General features: G+C 36.0%; 2 protein-coding genes across 17 annotated transcripts in view; one reads left to right on the top strand and one right to left on the bottom strand.

Moving 5' to 3' along the window:
- The window catches only part of CSNK1G1 (casein kinase 1 gamma 1), a 149,309-nt gene extending 132,854 nt beyond the window's left edge, over positions 1 to 16,455 (bottom strand). For 9 of the 16 annotated variants that reach the window (XR_012073247.1, XR_012073248.1, XR_012073249.1 and 6 more), the window contains exon 1: positions 15,856 to 16,077. The gene's annotated coding sequence lies outside the window, so the exon portion shown is untranslated. Of the gene's footprint in view, positions 1 to 11,113; positions 11,136 to 11,528; positions 11,582 to 15,855; positions 16,091 to 16,279 lie in introns of those variants that run through there. The other 7 variants (XM_072962253.1, XM_006209582.4, XM_072962258.1 and 4 more) reach the window with 7 other exon arrangements.
- TRIP4 (thyroid hormone receptor interactor 4) overlaps positions 16,184 to 19,655 on the top strand; it is a 63,926-nt gene continuing 60,454 nt past the window's right edge. The window contains exon 1 of the mRNA XM_072962248.1: positions 16,184 to 16,238. The gene's annotated coding sequence lies outside the window, so the exon portion shown is untranslated. The remainder of the gene's footprint in view (positions 16,239 to 19,655) is intronic.

Here is a 19,655-nt window from a genome sequence, read left to right as displayed (position 1 = left end):
ATACATTACAGTCAATCTGATGAGACACAAAGAATCTTGAAAGCAGCAAGAGAGAACCAACTTATCAGGTACAAGGTATCCTCCATAAGATTAAAAGCCAGTTTATCAACCAAGAATTCTACATCCTGCATAATCTTCTTTCAAAAATAAAAGAAAAACTAAGACATTCCCAGATAAACAAAAGCCAAGGGTGTCTGTCACTAGCAGACCTACTCTAAGAACTTTAAACTATAGAGTTCTTTAGGCTGAAATGAAAGAACACTAGGCAATAATTCAAAGTCATGCAAAGAAATAAAGAACAAGTAAAGATGGCTACATAAGTACATACACAAACCAGTATTACTGCATTAATGACTTGTAACTCCTCTTTTTCAGTTTATATATATATGACTTGAAATAAGAAAACATAAAACAGTAAATATATGTTTATAACTAAGTATCTATGTCAACAGGAACACAATACATAAAGGTAAAATTTCTGACAATAACAACGTAAGTAAGGGCGAGGGGTAGAGCTGCATGGGAGCAAAGTTTTTGTGTACTACTAAAACTAAGCTGGCATTAGTTCAAACTTGATTGTCATAAGATTGAGATGTTAATTGTAATTCCCAGAGTAACACTAGGAAAAAAACTGTACAATATACAAAAAGAAACAAGAAGAGAATAAAACAGTACACTACTCAAAATCAACTACAGTTGACCCTTAAACACAGGTTTGAACAGTACGGGTCCAATTATACATGTATTTTTTTCAATAAATTTATACAGTACTACTATAATTCGCGGTTGGTTGTATCTGCAGATGAGGAATTACAGATTTGGAGCTCTGATTATGGGACTAGAGCAGATTTTGGTATCAAAAGTGTGTCCTGGAACCAATCACCTGCAGATACTGAGGGATGACTGTAATCACAAAAGAAGGCAGAGATGAAGGAATTGGGAAACAAAAAAGATGTAAGACACATAGAACACAAATAGCTAAATAGCAGAAGTAAGTCCTTCCCTATAAATTACTTTAAATGTAAATGGATTAAATTCTCCAATTAAACAGCAGAGACTGGTATAATGGGTTAAAAACAATCCAAGTAAATTCTATACACACACTCAATTTATAGTCAAAGATACAAAAGCTTAAAAATAAAAGGATGAAAAAAGATAGTCCATGCTGAGAGTAACCAAAGGAGGCTATACTAACATCAGACAAAACAGAGTCTAAAACAAAAGCATTACAAAAGACAAATTGTTACAATGGTAAAAGAATCCATATAGCAAGAAAACAAAGCAATTACAAACATAAACAAACCTAATAACAGCCACCAAACATATGAAGCAAAAACTGACAGAATATTTTTATTCTTATTTTTTATTGAAGTGAATTTGATTTACAATGTTAGTTTCCAGTGTACAGCAAAGCAATTCAGTTATACATATACATACATACATACATACATATATATATTCAGTTTCTTTTCCATTATGGCTCATTATAAGAAACTGAATGTAGTTTCCTTTGTTATACAGTAGGTCCTTGTTGTTTATCTCTTTTACATGTAGTAATCTGTATCTGTTAATCCCAAACTCCTAATCTATTCTTCCTTCCCCCTTTCCCCTTGGTAACCACAGAAACACTGACAGAATTGAAGAGAGAAACTGACACTTCTACAATAACAGAGAGTTCAAAACTTCACTTTCAATGATGGAAAGAACAAGAAGACAGTTGATTAATAAGGAAATAGAGTATTTGCATGAAAGTATAAACCAACCAGACCTAACAGACATATACAAACACTCCACTTAACAAAGAGCAGAATACATATTTTACTCAAGTGTACATAGAATATTCCCCAGGAGGGATAATGTTAGGCCACAAGTCTCAATAAATTTTAAAAGACTGAAATCATATAAAGTATTTTTATGATAACAGAATGAAACCAAATATTAACAGAAGAAAAACCAGAAAATTCATAAGTATGTAAAAATTGAATAACATACACTTAAATAACCAATGGTTTAAAGACAAAAATCACAAGGGTAATTAGAAAATACCTTTAAACAAATTAAAACAAAAACACAACATACCAAAACTTATGGAATATAGTAAAAGCAGTGCTGAAAGGTAAATTTATAGGTATAAATGCCTATATTAAACAATAAAGACTCCAAATCAATATCCTAAGTTTGCACCTTAAAGAACTAGAAAGAGAAGAACAAGCTAAATCCAAAGCTGTTCCTAACAGAAGGAAGGAAATAATAAAGACTAGGGTGGGGGCAAAACAGAATTTGGGAGGAGGGGGAATTATGTTTGTTGTTTGTTTGTTTGTTTTTAATGGAGGTACTGGAGATTGAACCTAGGACCTCATGCATGCTAGGCATGCACTCTACCACTGAGCTATACCTTCCCCCCTAAAACAGAATTTTTAAAAATAACAGAATCAACAAGACCAAAAGATGATTCTTTGAAAAGATGTTCAAAATTGAAAAACTTTTAGCTAAACTAACCAAGAAAAAAAGAAAGACTCAAATTACTAAATTCAGAGATGAAAATGGGGACAATTCAACAGACCTTAAAAATAAAAATGATTATAAGTGAATATAATGAATAACTGTACACCAAAAAAAAATCACACAACCTAGATGAAATGGACATGGTCCTACAAACACACAAAGTACCAAAACTGATTCCAGAAGAAATGGAAAATCTGAACAGAACTACAACAAGAGACTGAATTAATAATCAAACACTTCCCCCAAAAGGAAAGCCCAGGACCACACGGCTTCACTGGTAAATTCTACAAAACATTTAAAGAATAATTATCAATCCTTCTCAAACTCTCTCAAAATACAGAAGAGCACAGAACACTTCCTAACTCATTGTGTGTTGCCAGGATTATCTCAATACCAAAACCAGGTCAAAACATTCAAGAAAAGAAAATTACAGACCAATACCTCTTACAAATATAGATGCAAAAATCCTCAACAAAGTACTAGCAAATCTAATCCAACAGCATCTTAAGAGGATTACACATTATGACAAACTGAGATTTATCCCAGGTGGGTCAACAATGACGATCAATCAATATAACACCACATTAACAGAATGAAGGAGAAAAACCATATGATCATCTCTACTGATGTAAAAGAAAAAAAAAGCTTTACAAAATCTAACACACCATCATGATAAAAACATTCAAACTAGCAGGAGAAAAAAATTCTTCATCACGATGAAGGGATTTTTATTGAGAACCCACAGTTAACATACTCAATGGTGAAAAGACTGAAAGCTTTCCCTTGGAGAACGGAAAAAAGACCAAGATGCTCTTCTCTGACACTTTCATTCAACACTGTACTGCAAGTTCTAGCCAGAGTAGTTAGGCAAAAAAAAAAAAAAAGAAAGAAAGGCAAGCCACCCAGATTGGAAAGAAAAGAATAAAATTATCTCCATTCACAGATGACAAGGGAGGACAGGGAATAGCTCCATGGTAGAGTGCTTAGCATGCCTGAGGTCCTGGGTTCAATCCCCAGTACCTCCATTTAAAAGAAAAAAGTATCACAGATGACATAATCCTATATATGGAAAACCAAAAGAATATACACACAAAAAGTATTAGTTAATAAATACAACACAAAAATCAGTTGTAATCCTATACACAGTGAACAATCAGAAAATAAAATTAAGAAAACATTTCCATTTATAATAGCATCAAAAAGAATAATAAGAAATACATTTATCTAAGGACGTATAAGAACTGAATACTTAAAACTGGAAAAAAACATCACTGAAAGAAATAAAGAAGACAGAATTAAATGGAGAGATATCCTGCTGTCCAAAGACTGGAAGACTTAATATTGTTACGACAGGAATACAACTCAAAGCAACCTACAGCTTCAACACAATCCCTGTAAAAATCCCAATGACCATTTTTGCAGAAAAAGAAAGCCTGTTTCTATAGAGATTACCACTTCTACTCTGACATGTTAGGAGTATAAAAGTCATGGTTCCTGTCCCCACAATAAGAAAGCTAAAAAGCAAAACCTCTTCTTAGATCTCTCACAGAACTGAGGTCACGGGGTAAATCACTGCTCAGAAAACTGTCGAGAGAGGAAGATAGCGAAAAGCCCAACTAACCAGAAGCAAAAGCCCGGGACCATAAGCCCATTGCTGGAGACAGCATTTATTTTTAACAAACCCTACAAGCAAGGAGAGGATGGAATAATTAGTGATGAAAGAAAAAAAAAAAAAGCCAACCTAGAGTTCTGTATGCAATTTAATTATCCTTCAATAGAGAAGGAGAAATAATGAATTTCAGACAAGAAAAAAGAGGGAATTTGTTGTCAGTAGGACTGACTTGCAGGAAATACCGAAAGAAGTTCTTCAGAGAGAAAAAAAGATGACAGACACATGTCAAAAACATTTTGGTGAAGATGTAGAGAAATTAGAACCCTTAACATTCCTTAAGAGAGTGTAATTCTCACACTTCCTAATTTCAAAATTAGCTCAGCGGCAGAGTATGTGCTTAGCATGCATGAGGTCCTGGGTTCAATCCCCAGTACTTCTAATAAAAATAAGTAAATAAACCTAATTGCCCCAACCAGACAAATGAAAAACAAATTGGCAAAGAATTTGAAAAGACATTTCATCAAAAAACATACACAAACGGCCTACAGGCACAGGAAAAGATACTCAACATCATTAGCCATCAGGGAAATACAAATCAAAATCACAATGAGATACCACTTATACCCCCTAGGATGGCTATAATTAAAAAATAAATAAATAACAAATTTCAGTGAGGATGTAGAGAAATTAGAACCCTTGAACATCACTGGTGAGAATGTAAAATGGTGCAGTCATTGGAAAACAGATGGGGGTTCCTCAAAAAGTAAAATGTAGGATTACCATATGACCAAACAATTCTATTCCTAGGTACATACCCTAAAGAATTGAAAACAGGTGTTCAAACAAAAACTTATACATTAATGCTCATAGGAACACTATTCACAATAACCAAAAGGTGAAAACAATCAGAAATGTCCATCAACTGACAAATGAATAAACAAATGTGGTACAGACATACAATGGACTATCAGCCATAAAAAGAAATGAAGTGCTGATACATGCTACAGCATGAATGGACCTAGAAAATGTTAGCTAAGTGAAAGAAGCAGACACAAAAGGTTACGTATTATATGATTTTGTTTATATGAAATATCCAAAATAGGTAAATCTATAGAGATATAAAGCAGGTTAGTGTTTACCAGGGGCTGTGGAGAGAGAGAAATGGGGAGTAACTGCTTAACAGGTATGGGATTTTTCCTTTTGGGATGATGAAAATGTTCTGAGACTAGATAAAGATTATGGCTTCACAACACTGTGAATGTACCAAATGCCACCAAACTGTGCGCTTTAAAGTGGTTGATTTTATGTTACGTGAAATTTACCTCAATAAATAAGGAGGTGTTAGAATAGAACTGGTAACATCTTATGAAAACAATTACCTAAACATGATAAATTATTTTACTTTTTATTTACTATTATTTCCCAACTAAAACAAAATAACACTGAAATATTTCTTAAAGTGTCTCAAGATAAGATGCTCCTGCCTTTTTCTAAATCAAAGTATTCCTCTAGAGAGGGAAGTGTGGTATTACAGAAAGCTTCTCAGGCGTAATTTACCCACAGGCTTATTTACTCTAAAATCTAAAAAAATTTTTTTTAAAGCTGGATGAGGTTTCAAATGTAGTCACCATGAGTAAAAAGGCCAAAGAAAACTCAGAAACTCAGCTACCACAAGTTACTTTGAACTTTATACCTAAAAAGCACGACACAAAAATTTCCATAGGTTATTTCTCACAATCACGTTTACAAGATAGTTTGAAATGACTTGCCCTGGAACCTACCGTAAGCCCTATTTTCATTCTGACAATCACTTGCTATCTGTCACCTACGACTGACTTCTGAGTCTTCTTTATCTCTTGGTCTCCAGTTACTATTAGCTATTTCTTCAAAAGGCTTCAGAGGCAGAGATGCCTGGGTTTAACATCCTGTGTCTCCCACTTACCAATGGTGTGAAAGTCAGAGGTAATCTTCCTTCCTGGTTACATAAACACTTGACAACCAACTGTCACTATTACTACTCTTCTGTGTTTTCACTGCTGCTAGATTATATCCACTAGGTTACGTCTAAATCTCTTCAACTGGATTCCTTCATTCTTTTTTCAATAATCCAAAGGATTCTGCACATCATAGTCAGATTTACTCTGCATACATACAAACACATCCTGTTACTCCCCAGCTTAAAAAACCTTCAATGGTCCTTCCTAGTTACAACATCAAATCTAATTTCCTCTGCCTGTTTTCACTATCCTCTATTAACAGCTGTACTGCTTGTTAAAACAGATTGTTGGAACCCCTACAGTTTCCAATTCTGTAAGTCTGGAGCAGAGCCTCAGAATCTGCTTTGCTATAAATTTCCAGGTATGCTGATGCTGCAGGTTGAGGAACTACACTTTGGGAAGTACTGCTTAAAATATGACCCCCTTCTGCTTCCTGAATCTTATTTCTCCCTACTCCCTAACCAGTACACGTGCCTTTGATTAGATTAGTTTCACAGGCTGTGCCCGATTCTCCCTCCCTGCTCTAACTTAGCTGCCCCCACTCTTCCCTACTCAAATCACACCCATCCTTTAAGCCTGCGGTTTCTCAACACTGCCTGCACTTTACAATCATCCTGGGAAAGATTTTAAAACCTATGGATGCCCCACACCTGAGATTCTGATTCAACTGATCCTGGGACAAGTTTCCCTAAGTGATTCTAACAAGCAGCCAGAGCTGAGATCCACTACTTTACCTTCAATCTCCTTCCCATCAGAATTATGAACACTCACTGAATTTTCTCTCCACTAAATTCCTATAGTGTTACCAGATTATATCATCAAGTTTGCACTTAGTTACATATCAGACGGTATTACACTCTATCTTTCATTTTAAGTTTCATTCTCAAAACTGATCAACGATCATATATACAGCTTTAATTTCTGTATTACGACAGCACTAGTACGGTGATAATACACAGTAGGAACTCAGTGGTTATTTCCTCACTGACTGTGGACTCAAACTGGAATTCAGAGCTTTAAATATTTCTAGTCTATCTAATTCATGAACCTATCCTCCCTCTCTCTTTTTTTTAATACATTTCTGTAACAAACTCATTTTGTTATTGTGAGTCATTAAACTCCTTCCTTCCCCAATAAATTGGAAAGAAAAATACTAATGTATCAAAATGCTGTGGAGAATAATAAAATGATGAATAGCATCATAAATGGCTTCATAGTTGCTTCCTTAGAGCAAATGGCCTTTTCTAAATCCATTAAAGACTGTTTCAAAACAGTTAAAGAGAATCAAAGCACACATATTTAAAGCTGCTGAAGCTTTGAATAGCTCTATGATTTGTTTTCTCAACAGATGTGCATCCTTCAAGCCCTGCATTCACCAGATGCATATTAAATTAATCCGTACTTTTAGTTTTTACATAACACTCCACTCTAGTTTTATAAATATACCACCACATAAAGCAGAGTTCCACTGTTGCTTTATGACATGAAATATTAACAGATAATCTCCACTGGGCAAAGAAAAAAATACATTAAGATTCATTTTAATGCAGCCAAATGTGTGCTTGCTAAATATAAGTTATAATATCTTCATTATTTTTGAACTGGCTGATTTCTAGCTAGAATGTGAAAAATAACAAATCTGCTCTTAACTAAAGATCCAGTGACATCTGGTACTGAAAGAAATGCACATAACTCAACACTTCAGAAATGAACTAGGACTTCAACTAAATATACTGAATTCTAATACTGTAGTAGTTTAATAGTCTACTTAAATTTCCTGGAAATTTTACTTTTTATAATATCATAATTTCTTCATTAACAAAAAAAACCCCAAAAAAAACCCAAAGTAGTATATTGTATCAGAAATAGAACTGGAATAGAAGTCAGGAAACCTGGGTTCCAGCATGACTCATTAGGTATCTTGATCAAGTCTCTTAGCCTCTCTGCACTTAAGGAATCTCAGCTGTAAAACAAGAAAGTCTGACTAGACCACTTCCATGTTTCCTTCTAGCTTTATGAGTCCACACTCTAAGAAACTCAAGAAACACAAGCATTAACCAGATGGATCCCATTAAAGACATAGTGAGCTGATGTATTGATCGATTTGGATGGCATCTATCTCTGGAAAATCCAAGTGCTTTCACACAAACAGATCGTTCATCGCGTTTCTTTTTATTTAACTAGGTGAGAAGGCAAGCAAAATACATCAAACAAAGTTATTAAACATTTTTTGCATCATACCTTAGATGACCAGAGTATCTGGATATCAAATACCAATTAAGGTTAAAATGTTTTGGAAAACAGGTGTCCTAGAAATCCAGGATAGGATCCAGTTATAAAATCAACACTTGAGGATTCAACAATTACTACTTAGGCTACGTGAGAAACAGTGCCTCAGGATAGCACTTTATTCTCTTTAGAATAGCTATACCCACTCTTGAATCGGATTAGAAATATCAGGCAACTACAGCAGTGCCCATGGTATCTCTTCCTACTCAAACTTTGCCAGCTCAAGTTCCTGGATGGTCTTCAACAGCTGTAATGGGAAAAAACAAGTACTGGAGAGAGCAGCCAAGAAATCTGTATAGCTGAAACTTGCACAACAGTAAGTGGCAAAGCACCTTAACTTTAGTGATCGTTCAGACATTCTCAATTTAGATCTCTCATCGGGCCCCTTTACCACCTGCAACTGTCATGTAGACAGTGCCACATCTAGCTGACACTTCTAATGCCCAATTACATGTCTCAAAGAATTAAAGCACTGGTCAATTAACACCAAATGACCTAATATCAACCTTTTTGAAAGGGAAACCCAAGACTTTGAACAATGTTTCTAATTACATCTCAGAATGTTAGAAAATCTCTTTTCAAAACCATCCCCACACATTACTTTACTCATTTTAGTTTTTAAAACAAAATGAAACAAAACAGGGGTTGGGGTGGGAGAGAGGGATAAAATGGTAGGGCACAGATGATTTTCAGGGCATTGAAAATACTCAAAATGGAGAGGTGGTATAGTTCAGTAGTGGAGCACACACTTAGCATGCATCAGGTCCTGGGTTCAATCCTCAGCACCTCCATTTAGAAAATACTCTAAATGATATTATAATGATGGAAAAATGTTACTATACGTTTTACTATACATTTACTATACATGTATAGTAACATTTTCCCAAACCTACAGTATGTACAGTAAAAAGAATGAACCCTAAATTAAACTATTTTGGGTGGTTATGATGTGTCAATGTAGGTTAATCAATGGTAACAAATGTACTACACCGTAGGGGATATTGACAATGGGGAAGGCTATGCATGTGTAGGGGCAGAGAGTATACTGGAAATCTTTGCACGTTTCTCTCAACTTTGCTGTGAATCTAAAACTGCCCTAAAAAAGTCTTTTAAAAAAATACATTAACATTTTTAGAATAGAAAACATTTTAATAAAACAAATGGATACCCTTGTGCAATAACACGAATATAGACACAGTCTTTAAACCTTCCCCCCAAACTCAAAACAGATCTTAGAACCCAGTGTAAAATGCAAAACTATAAAAATTCTCAAAGGTAATATAGGAGAAAAATCTATGTGGCCTTGGGTTTGGCAATGAGTTTCTAGAGACAACACTAAAAAGCAAGCTCAATGAAAGAAAAACTTGTAAAGTTGGATTTTATTTAAAACTAAAAACTTTCATATAATGAAAGACACTGCTAGGAAAATAAAGAGACAAGCTACAGATTGGACAAAAAATACTCGCAAAAAATGTATCTGATGATAAAGGATTTGTATCCAAAATATACAAAACTTAATTAAAACTCAACAAGAAGAAAACAGCTCAATTTAATATGGACAAAAGATCTGAACGGGCATCTCACCAAAGATAAAAAGATGGCAAATAAGCTTACAAAAAAGGTGTTCAACACTGTATACCATTAGGAAATTGCAAACTAAAAGACCTATTAGAATGGCTCAAGGACAAAAAAACTGACCATATCAAACTCTAGCAAGGACTGAGAGCAACAGGAATATTCATTCATTGCTGATGGGAATGCACACTAATGTGACCACTTTGAAAGACAGTTTCACAGTTTCTTACATAATTAAACACAGTCTTACCATACAATCCAGCAATAATATTTATCTACCTAAAGCAGTAGAAAGCTTATGTATACACAAAACCCTGCACATGCTTCTTCATAGCAGTTTTATTTGTAATTGCCAAAAAAAAAAAAAAAGGAAGCAGCCAAGATGTCCTACAATAGATGACGGGATAAACAAACTGTAGTACAATCATATAATAGAAAATTATCCAGCAGTAAAAGGCAATGAGTTATCAAGCCGCAAAAAGACACATAGGAATCGTAAATGCATGTGGCTAAGTAAAAGAAACCAGTCTTAAAAGCTACATACTATATGATTCCAACTATATGACATTTTGGAAAAGACAAAACTATAGAGTAGTAAAAAGGTCGGTGGTCATCAGGGATTCTGGGGAAAGGAGAGGAGGGACGAATAGTTAAAACACAGGGGATTTCTAGGGGGGTAAAACTATTCTATATGAAACTGCAAGGCAATGGTGGACACATGTTATCATACATTTGTTATAAACCAGAACTGTACAACACAAAAAGTGAACCTAATGAAGATTATGGACTACAGTTAATAATAATGTATCAGTAATACTGGGTCATTAATTACAACTAATGTACCACATTAATGCAAGATGTTAATAAGGGAACCTGGTGGGGGGTGTAAGGTGGGTGAGAATTAAGTGGATTTGGAAAGATACGAAATTATCTGCTCAATTTTTCTGCAAACCTAAAACTGTTAAAAATAAACTCTTAATTAAAAAAAGAAAATTGGCCATCCACAAATTCAAAGAGCATATACTGCGACTTTGAACTACAGAGATTATAGCAAAGTGAAAAAACTACTTAAATAAAATCAAATTTGAATAAACATTTCAATAAATTTAAATTAAAAGAAATTAACTTTAATCACCTTGCCTTTTTCCTAGCTTGGTCATATCCTTGCTCAGAGAGTGATCTCTAAGAGATGAAAAAGAAATCCAGCTGGGAAGCTGCTTGACCACATCTGTAGTTAGCAGTTTAGCCTGAAGAACCAAGATCTTGTGATCATCACGGACACTCACACACACACACACAACTTAAAACATTTCACATCATTCATTAATACCAAAAGATAAATTAAAGTACATTTATAAACCCATCAAGATGGATGTAATGTATAGTACTTTCATTCAGAGGCCCAAAAATCCTCAATGCTCCTTTTTCTAGGTTAAGAATTAGAATGTGTAAACTACAGAAATCAACGTGGGTCCAATGCTATCCTCTCTTGGAAATTTTATGTGGCATTTTGATAGAGACCTCAAACTGTGGCATTCTGACAGGCTTACCCAGCACCAAGTTCTCTCTGATGGGAAGGGCAATGACTACCCGTTCACTCAGCTTCTCTGGCCAAGGCAAAATCCAAGAGAATATCCCTTTCCCCACTATGTCTATGTCTCCATTGTGATGGGTGAGCAATTATTGAAGAACAATTCCCAGCCCTGACATCCCAGCCCCTGCCATTACCACACTGCCCGCTTGGAGCTTCTGAGTGAGGAAGAGACTATAGCAGTACAAAGGAAGTCGATCTGTCTTCCTACATCACCCAAACATTCCTACTGCAGACAAAGCATGGCTCTCTTCTATCCAGAAGGCTCTCTCTTCAAGCCATTTCTGGGATACCACACTAATTCTACTTTATTGTTTCTCAAAGATGCCTGGGTCTTTCTAGTCTATGCTAGGTGCCTGACTACTGTAACCTGAACAAGATACAGTCTTTTCCAGCTCAGTAAGTCCAAACGCCTGTCCTCAGGATTCATTACGATTCAAATTGAAAAGCGAAAAGTATGTGCCCTGTGAACTGTAAGGTACCACTTAGATGAAAACTATAGCAATTGGCATAAAGTAAGGCAAAACTCACTATTGAAAGTTACATTTAAGTGGACTTATCACTAAATAAAAAAATCCACAGGAGAAGCTTCTCTTCTGATTGTAATATAAGAGGAAAAAAATGTTTACTCTGTATCTCCATAATCCTTTTTTTTTAAGCAACTTCCACCAATAAGCAGACAATGGTAAGCATTACTGACAGGAAAGGTTTAGCTACCTAATGTTCACATACTTTGAAGAAACAATTACTTTTAACCAATGCCTGTGATCTGTCTATGTAACTCAATATTAAACGCAAGTTCTTTTAGTTACACGTTCACTGGTATAGCTGAAATTATATAACCTAAATCCACTGAGGATTTTTATTTTTGAAAAAAAAAATCTGATGAATTCAAAGGCACAGAACATGAAGGGGTGTGGGAATAGGAATCTGGAACAGATGGCATCTAATTTTTTTTCCAAGTCCATCTTGAACACAATCCCAATAATGTCAAAATCCAATTTAGCTCTCCAAATAAGTAACCTACGAAACATAAAATGGTAATTCTAAAGTAATTCATTCTCTTTTTTCTTCTCCCAGCTTCTCAAAGTTTCTATATTAGGCAGAAATTAGTAGAGACAAGTTAAATGTTCAAGAGAAAAAAACTATCATTCCACAAAATCTAAAGGTTCTTTCACGAAAATCTACTTACACTTATCTGAAGCCACTGAAGCAGTTTCCATTAAGATTGGTGATATTAAAATCTTTGATATCAGCCTTTTTTTCTGGATACAATGATTCTTTACCTTTGTTAGAGACCAAATCATAACTCCAAAAAGAAATATGCTTTAAAATAGAAACAAGCTCTAGAAGAATACTCATTTGGTTTGAGCAAAGCACTGCCTGGCATTTGTTAAACATTTGCACAGTAATTCACTCCTGATTTGGCAGCACCAACAAAATTAACTGTACTCTGTTCATTATACATTCTAGGGGTAAATAAACCTTCTCAATCCTTCCTAAAGCTTTCTGAGATCATCCAAGAGACAGACATTAAAGGAAGGTTTAGTCATTTTTAGATTTCCTGACAAGCAAATTCCACAACTAACAACTGCAAAGATCCATGGAATGGTCACATACTTTGTTTAAGTGGAAAAGGTCATTGAGAAAAGTATCATCTCTAACAGTCTCTATTGTTGCCCACATTTTAGATAGATCTTTATACAACTAGTATTTCATCTCTTATACCAAAATAAATGGTTTATTAAAGTTTTATGAGAAGACAGGCGGGAAAAATGGGAGCTTCTGATGGCTTTACAAAGCAAGATAATATGGTCTCAATTTTAAGATTCAAAAGATGTTGAAAAATAATGATCCAGGAAAACACAGTTAACACATACATATACAGTAAAGACTTTACAATATCAGAAAAGTCATTTAGAAAGTTGAATAACCTTACAAAAATCCACAACTGCAGCAAAAACATAATTTCAACTCTTTAAAAAATAGTATAAATATACCGTATCAATTATTTTAAATATATCCATCCATTTTTCAATTTGACCATTATTTATTTGCTGCCTATTATGTAACTTTAGTGGTGGATAAAATTTTAAACAGTATTTCTACCTCAAAGAGCATGCAATATAGTTGAGTGATCAAAAAAACAAAAAGGTAAACTCTGTTTAAAAGAGACACAAAGAAATATATTTGAAAATTTCTCTCAAAATTATGCAAAACCTGTAACCCCTAAAAAGGGATACTGAATTACAAACTTTCTACTCTTCTTTCATACACAGACAAAAAAGTATTATTAAAGCAAGTTATTTAATTTTTACCTTTTGAGTATAAAGTACATTTATGAATTAAAAATTACTAACTACAAAATACATCAGAAAGCAAACTACATTAGCTGACAATCTAACATAGAACAGGTTACGCAGGTTACATACAACGGTATCATCTTAAACCTACAAATGAAAAAAGACTTCATGTTTCCAAGATATATTTCTATATTACCATCACAATGATTTGAAGGTAGAAATTCCATTTTTATTTCTTTTACAAATTTTATATATATACATATAAATTCTGTAAGTTTTTGCTAATACTTTAAGTCTAATTGAATCATGCTACTTCTATTGATTTTAATTCTAAAATTACAACTACTTTCTATTTTATGCCCCAGTTTTAATTCTCTCCAGAGACATGCAATGTTAATTAAGATTTACATACACTACTTTTTAAATGTTTTTCTCATCAATACAATACAATCCAAATCTGAGAAAAACCTTTGAAAGATTACTGGCCATTTCAGTTAATGAAAACATATCCTGCTTTATTTTCAAGAGTTTGAAGAAATTACTGACAACTGGATTTCATGCTACTAGAAGCCACTGAAAGCCAGTTGTATACTTATGTTTCAGAATATTATCCAGTTCTGTTCTATCACAAACCTCATTCCACTAAACTGGGCTACTTTGAATGTGTAAGAGTAATAATAAATCATCTTTCAATTAGAAGGTGCTTCCATTTAAAGTGTGCTATTATTTAAATACATTATCCCCCTTACAATACAGATAAGAATTTTAACTCATGTTACTTAAGAAGAAACTGAATCTCTGGTAAGTTCCATGACTTGCCCAAGGTCAATAACTAGCCTGTGGCAGTCCAGGTTCAATCCGAGATTTACTCAACCTCAAAGCCAACACTTCCACTTGATCACAATTATCTCCTTAAAAGATTAAGAGGCAGGCTCAAAAGCTGAGAATCTTTGTCTCTCTGAACGTTCACATAATTATTCTGAGACATCTATAAACACACAGTACCTACAATTCAGTCACTGATTGAAATATAAATGAAAGGATCTCTGCTTCATTTAAACTAGGGCAGGCTTACTGGCAGGTAACAAAGAGGTTGAAAAAGGCTTGCCTCAACATGTCTCGCCTAAACCTCTATATCCATACGGTTCCCCAGGTTTATTTTTTATAAACGCGCATATTTACCAAAAAAGGCTACGCCAGACTAGCCTATAGCCTGGTGCCTTTCAGAAGTGCACTTTTCTAAAATAATTTACACCAGATTTCAAATCAAGCTGGGAGATTTGGCTGAATATTGCAATTTTGGCACTTTCCAAACATTCGAAGTATTATTTAGGGGCAACCAACCCAGTTCGACCCTCTTAACGCTGTGATACCAGCCCACTGAGGGGCGTTGGGGGGAAAACCGCTCTTGCAGGACACTGGAGCGAGAGAGCAGTAAAGGAAGAAGTGGGGGAAGCGCACGGAAGTTGGGAGGAAGGAGGTCTTTTTACCCACTCTTCTGCCCTAGCTCTGCCAAGGGCGGCTCCCCACGGTGCCCAGCCGACTCACAACCCCCGCAACCCCAGAAGCCGGGCTCTGTCCCAACGGGGTGAGCAGGGGAAGCAAGCAACAGAAGTATGGGATTGCCCCGGCCACCTCGCCGAGCTCCACGCTCTCCTTTTGACCCAGGAGGATGCTCCCCCTTTCAGAGTGAGCCCTCCAGGTGGCAAACTCCCGGTCCACACCGGCCGAAGTCGTCTGCATCCGAGGGGGCGCCTCCTCCGCAATCTCGACTCGGCTACCCAAAACTCTCGCCCAACGGTGTCCCCCAACCCTCCGATTCCACCCCCGCAACCCTTCACAGTCACACACGCCTGCCTGAGCCCCACCCAGGATCTCCGCGCTCCCCTTCCCGACCCGGAGAAGGGGCCCCCACCCGCCCCTACAGACACACACACCCTCGGGCTCCAGCCTCCCGGACCCCGTCGAAGCCGGAGCAAGTACCTGGTCGTGCCGTGCTCCGGAGCTCAGATGGGGCGGACGCAGTCCCCTCCCGGAGGCGCCGATGCTTCTCTACCCACCCGCAGCGGCGGCTTCTCTTTTTCCCAGGAATGGGAGGGAGGAGAGGTGCGAGAGGGGAGGGGGAAGACGGGGAGCAGAGGGGCGGCAGAAGCCCAGCCGGAACCACTAGCGCGGGCCCCACCCTCAGCCCAGCGCAGAGCACACTAGCGCTCCCGATAGGTCAAACTTAAAGCAGGCAGCAAGAAATGGACACCACCACTTCCGGGTCATCCCCACTACCGCCCCTCCTTAGCAACCGCGTGGGGTTGCTAAGCGGAAGTGCCTTCAAAGACAACCACCCTCATTTCTTCTGGGACTAACAAGAGGTATGAGGGACGTGTGCTCCTCTTTGGCAAAACGCTCTTACCTTCTGCTCTTGGTCTTGGGTGGAGCACGGGCTTCCCTGCCAAAGCCACGAAGTGCACCCTGATTTCTCTTCAACTGTACTCCCCCTACCAGCCCCCAGTTACTATTTACTCCTGTTCCCTTCCTCCCTGAATCCCAGGGGGACCCACTGATTTCTCCTAAGGCTGACTGTGGTCCCTCGTGGGAGTTACTTTTTGGCGGTTTAGCAAGCATCTCCCTCTTGTGGATTTTTAGTTGTGTTTCAACTGGGTTTTTAAAAATCTCCAATGTTATGAAAGCTTTTTCATGCACTTCGCTCTCCTGTGACAGCCCCTGAAACCGAATAATGAGAAAGTTTTGCGTTCACTAATCTTCTTTTGAAAGGACTGCACATGTTTGTGTATGATCTAGAAATAACCTGGCTAAATGGAAGGGGAAAACAAAGATTCACTGTAAATAGAGTAGAATGATTACTCCCTAAAAGAAAAGAAAAAAATGAGAAAAGGCCAGAGGAAGCTGGTAATCAAACTTGGGAAGGAGGAAGACATTTAATCCTCCACTCAGAATAAACCTTCATTCCCATACTGTGGACAGAACAGTGTTAATAAGAGACATTTATTCTTGTGTTGGGGTGATCTGAGCTTGAAAAACATTGGGAAAACCACTGCTTGGGGCAAAAGCCAACAAACTAATTAATCCTCTCTTCTGAAAAATTACCTGTATCTTTATGGCAATTAAATATTCAGAGAAATGTAGTTGGGCATTCAGAGAAAAATGAGTAAAAATCTTGGCTTAACTTTCCTATCTTGAATAAGTCTGCTTAAAAGCAGTAAAGTTTAATCGTAGCTCATGAATTTGTTATCTAGCCCATGGCAGTGAATGTACTTGCAATTGCTGGCTATTGGTCATAATAACTTTGGTCATAATTTTTTTGGTCACCACTTAGTCACCAATACTGAACTGTTTTCCACCTAGCTGGGGCAGAGGAAATGAGCTTTGGTAACTCTAAAGAAACAGCAGGTCTGTTGGTTTCCTATACACATGATACAGCATTAAACTGATTCACCTTAGAGTCAGTTCAGCAAAACCTTTAGGAAATCACTAGGTTCAAATGTCATTAGAAGGTTGTTTAATAAATCTGTAACATTTCAACCCTTGCTATGCACATACATACATGATGTGGGAGTATATATGTACACAATTCAAATGGAATGTGAGCACAATTACCTGGCTGTAACTGACAAGTGATGATTCTGCTACCATGACAAAATAGAGCTTGCCAACAGGTTTAAATATTTTAAAATTTTAATTAGAAAAGTAAGATTATAAGCCCAATGAACAACTTATCTGAAACTATGGTGGACTCAGATGTCTCTAAAAAATTAAAAACATGAATTGGTAAATGTGTCCCATAGAAGGAAATGTTTTATTGGGTAAAATAGTTAAGGTCAAACACGGCAATTTATGTCAACATAAAAATGCAAATTCCTATGCATCATTCATTTTTCCTGTTGTCTGAAGAAATGTGACTTAAATTAGCATATAACAACATTCATTTAGATCCACTCTTCCTACAGTTTTTTAAAAATTATTATTCAATCACTTTTGTATAGGTGCATGAATACCTGGCTTGACTCCTAAGTGGTCACGTGACTTCCGTAATTCTATCATTTTCAACATACTCATTATTTGGAGACCTCAAAAGATGTATAGCACAGGTGTATATATTTATCAAAGCTTGTACACTGAATATATATGCACCTTATTGTATGTAAATCAATGTTGTAAGTGTTTAAAAATTCAAATAAATAAATATGTATATAACACAATCCACACCTAAAACTAGCTATGTAGGTTTAACTACACTTTTAGGATTTTTTGAGTAGTACCACAGGAATCCATAGTCTTAATATGAACCATAACTAAGACAGTGCTCTCAGATCTATGCTAGATCTCAAATAGCCTTCAAGGTCAGTATAGTACCTTCATCCTGTAGGACCTCCAGCCATTTTTTCCAATCTCTTGAAAGCTTTTTAAAAATTTTTTAATTGTCCCTTGCAATCATTTAAGAAAGAATTAAGGTATCTAAGGTTTATTTTGGGGAAACCCAATACTCTGTTACTATTAAATTATTATTTATTATTATTAATTATTGAATTAATACTTAAATGCTCAAATATTCTTAAAGTTCTATTGGCAGTTCCAAGTACCAAAGAAAAAATAAGTAAACATAAAAGATACCAAAATTAATGAATTCTTGGGATCAATTAGAAGAAATGTAGCCAGATTTACCATTTATCTGCCTGAACAGTATACAAGATGAAAGGCATGGCCCCATACATATTCTCTTAAGGGACTTAAGAGAAACTCACTTAGGATAAATGTGACATAATAGAATGTTTAGCTTTAGCCTTAAGAAGAGAAGGCTAAAGATGTAACAGCTATCTTTAAATACTTAAAAGTTGTCACATGGAAGGAGTAACTTGTTCTATGTTATTTTGAGGACAGAACTAAGAACAGGAGGAGAGTTCAGAAAAAAATCAAATTTTAACTCATAGCATTTTCACAATTAGAGCTGCCAGCTAATAAAACAATCCACCTAATGAAAAGCTATAGCTGGCCTGGGGGAACAAGATAACTTCTAACATTCCTCTCAGTTTTGATTCAGGGACCATCTCTCCCTCCTCCATAGGCTATCCTCAAAGGTAAAAAGAATCATCTTAACACTGTCAGTTGGACAAAAGCCCAGCTAAATCTTCAGATTTCCCAAAAATGAGTTAGCCTGAAGGATTCTAAGTACAGTGAGATTTGTAAGCAGTCTCTCTCTCTATATATATATATATCTATGTATGTGTGTGTGTGTGTGTGTGTGTGTGTGTGTGTATAGGAAAGGTTGAGTTTAGGCTCTATTTTCTGCTTTTTAAAAAATGATAAGCATTTCTCATCTCATAAATAACTCTAAGCATACGTTACAATTTTTGCTATAGTATTACTCTTCCATTGTGAAACTATGTAAAAAACAGGAAATCATATAATCCTCAGAGTGTCCTATCATTCAAAAATTCCATAAAAATAGTTTTAATCATTGTTTGGTCAGGAATTTAACACTAAAACTAATAATTTGAATGACCCGTTCAAAGAGGAAAACAATATTAACTCTGTGACGAGGGATACAAAATTAAAATTTAGTTTATCTTTTTAATGTACAAAGTTTATTTTTGATTCAGTTTCAGTGTAAACAGGGAGTCTGTAGTTCTCTCATGTTTAGAAGAGGCTAAATTGCCAATCTACATTTTTTAAAAGCTTTGACAAGGAAAGATTACATGGGACCTCTGCCTAATAAAAGTTAGACATCATCAAAAATACTGTATATTTTGAAAGGATTGTATTTGAAAAGA

Source organism: Vicugna pacos, chromosome 6 (assembly GCF_048564905.1).
Source record: "Vicugna pacos chromosome 6, VicPac4, whole genome shotgun sequence".
In the NCBI taxonomy this organism is placed as follows: Eukaryota; Metazoa; Chordata; class Mammalia; order Artiodactyla; family Camelidae; genus Vicugna; species Vicugna pacos.
Note: the sequence above shows the minus strand (reverse complement) of the source record. Positions and strands in the feature narration are given on the sequence as shown.